The following is a 3,469-nucleotide window of genomic DNA, read 5'->3' on the forward strand; positions in this document are numbered from 1 at the left end:
CAGCGGAAATGAAAACTCTAACAAAGTGGAGTGATAATATAGCCGAAGGAAAGCACAATACCATTGGTGCCATGGAAAGTATGTACAAGAAAATCCGTAGAGAGATAATAAAGATACACGAACAGCGTAAAGCAGCACAAGTAAGCGAGAAAGAAAGTACCTCCGATCCTGAAGAGGAAGACGACGAGAATACCGCCAGAATAGCGTATGTAGGAAAACCTAGATTTCCAGATCGCCATTTACGTCTAGAACACAAGTCTATTTTCCATCATCCAGCACCAGAACAAGGTTCCCTAGAACAAATATTTCAAGCTACCGATCACATTCTGAAATCACGAATCGGTTACAGTGAATTAAGTACTATGCACGAACAAGAACTAGTCCGATCAGCAGTCCGATGGATTACTGATTCTACCACTTTTCCAGACGAAATAGTGGCACAAATGTTTCTGAAATTGCCCCCAGCCGAGCAGCGACTGGTGGGTATGTATATGATTCAGCACCTCATTACTTTGTATGAGGGTCAACACTCTGATCCAGGTCCGTTACACGATATTCTGAACGAGTTACTCCAGTACAAATGGAGAGGTCTAGGTACCGATTTAATTAGTGTCATTCTAGAACAGCGTCACAAATATAGAACGTTTCTGAACCCGCATTTTGTTCATGTCTCACCCCCAGAAAGTAAATCATTCTACATAGACAGACAGAATCCGTTACGAGAAGTCCACCCAGTTAAAGGAACGGGTGGCGAAATGCAACGAGTGTTTGTATACACTCCAATCACAAAGATGGAACTCCTTGAAATGAAGAAATTAATTCCCTGTCATGACAAAGATCCAGCAGGGTTCCATAGAGAATTAAAAGACATGCTCCGTATGGGAGAATACACGTACCCAGATATCATTAAAATGTTAAAGGTCCTGTTGCCCGCAGGGGTGTATGAAAAGCTAAAGGAAAAAGAATGGGAGGTGGGAGAGAAAAAGATCGATTGGACAGTTCTAGAAGCTGAAGACAAGGCACGAGTACCAGGTACCGGTCTTGGAGATAAATGTAAAGAATTACCAGAATTATTGATTCAAGTTTTACCCAGATTATTGACAACTAGAAAGGAAGACTGGGATGCAATCTCAGCCTGTAAACAGAAACAAGATGAAGATATTAGTGATTTTTATTCTAGATTTGAAAAATGTTTCAGTATCAACAGTGGTCTCAAGACAAGTAGTGAGTCATACCCTCACCTTTTTGTTACTAAATTAGTCGAGAATTCAAGTCCACAAATTAAAAATCGAGTTTTGAAAGTCGAAAGCACCTGGCAAGCTAATACCCCGTCCCAGATGCTCCAGATGCTCCAGTACCACCAGAATAGAATCAGGGAAGAGCAAGAACACGAAAGAAAACGTATGAAAGACACGAAAATGAAAGTGCTAGTTGCACAATCTGTTCCTCAAGACAGTCAGAAGAGGGGTCCGAATCAAGCCAGTCATCCTGCAGCTCCCGTTAAAGGGAATTGCAATTATTGTAAACAGCCAGGTCATTTTATAAATGAGTGTGCAGATCTGAAACACAACATAGCTACTGGTAAGACTAAAGAAAGACCACGTCCGCCTAGACAAGAACAAGTTTCACAGACTTCTCAGTCACAGAATGCACCACAGACAGTTACAGTACCGCAGCCTATTGCTGCAACACAGCATGTCACATCGCAGATGTACCAGTATGCACAGTCTGAGTATCCAGAGTACCAGCCATATTCATGAAACAGCCTAGAGAGGGAGGTAGGCTTGCCTCTCATCGAGATACCTGTAGATCAAGAAGGTCCCTATGTTCACAGTCAAGTATTAGGGAAAGACAGAAAGTTTTTGATTGATACAGGGGCAAGTAGGACCACAATTAGTCACGCCGAAGTTCCAGGGGCTCCGCTCTCAGGCTCAAGAAATGTTTCCCTTGGATTTTCAGGAAAGCCTATCGTAAATGAGATTTCAAAGCCAGTCACTCTAGAAGTAGGTCCATTGTCCCGCACTACTGATCTGTTACTTACTAAATCATGTCCAGAAAACCTATTAGGCATTAAAACACTGAAAGAATTAGGTGCAGTTATATGCTGTTCCCCAGAGGGAATACGTCTGTTCCTACGTGACTTTAAGGGTCACTATGTATTACGAGATTTTGATTCAAGATTGTCTCAAGTCCCGCAGCATTTATGGGCGCAAGGTCCAACTGATGTAGGTTATATGCAAATCACACCCTATCGTGTGACTCTCAAACCAGGTGTAGTGTTACCACGAATCAGGCAGTACAGATTGCCACCCGAGGCTGTAGCAGCCTTATCCAAAATTATTGACGAGCTCATCGCTCAAGGAGTAGTTGTAGAAACTGACTCCAATGTATGTAACTCTCCGATCATTCCAGTCATGAAACGTACTGATCCAAATGCACCCCCAGTATATCGATTAGTGATTGATTTACGAGAGCTTAATAAATGTATTATTCCGCAGTACCCAGTTGTCCCAGACATCTCTTCCCTATTGACAGCCATTGATTCCGAAGCCATGTTCTTCACTGTAATTGACCTCAAGAATGCATTTTTTAGTGTTCCTATTCATCCAGACAGCCAGTTTCTTTTCGGATTTTGTTTAAATGGAAGGAGCTATATGTTTACACGCGCTCCTCAAGGTTTCACAGAAAGCCCTAGTATTTACAGTCAAGCACTTAAGAGACAACTAGACAACATTCACATGCCAACTGACACTGCCCTGCTCCAGTATGTCGATGATCTACTGATCACAGCCCGTTCTGAACGTGCTTGCGAGCGGGCATCCCTTACAGTTCTGTATTTCCTAGCCGAGATGGGGCACAAGGTGTCCCCTTCGAAGCTTCAATTCTGTGTCCAGCAAGTGGTATACTTAGGACACTTGCTGTCCAAGAGGGGTAGGCAGTTGACACCAGACCGTATCCAGTTAATAGCGAGTCTTCCCCAGCCCAGAACCCAGAAGGAGGTACGTGCCTTTATCGGCCTTACTTCTTATTGTAGACAATGGATTCCCCAGTATGCATTTCTAGCCAAGCCACTGATACAGTTAACGACACAGGAGGCAGCCGTATCGACTGTTCTCCCTTGGACATCTGAACATACACTTAGTTTCAACGAGTTAAAGAAAGCCCTATGCCAAGCTCCAGTTCTAGCAACACCGAACTACAGTAAGCCTTTTACACTTTTCGTTACTGAACGCGAAGGTACAGCATTATCTGTTCTCACACAAGATCAAGCAGGACAATACAAGCCCTGTGCTTATTTTTCTAGCACACTAGATCCAGTCGCCCAGGCGTTGCCTGCGTGCCTCAAGTCAGTTGCAGCCACAGCACTAGCTATCAGACAAAGTGATTCCATAGTTTTAGGACACTCCTTGACAGTACAAGTCCCACACTCCGTGGAAGTTCTTTTAAACCGAACACAAACTCAGCACTT

This window comes from Lissotriton helveticus, chromosome 5_1 (genome assembly GCF_964261635.1).
Source record: "Lissotriton helveticus chromosome 5_1, aLisHel1.1, whole genome shotgun sequence".
Lineage (NCBI taxonomy): Eukaryota > Metazoa > Chordata > Amphibia > Caudata > Salamandridae > Lissotriton > Lissotriton helveticus.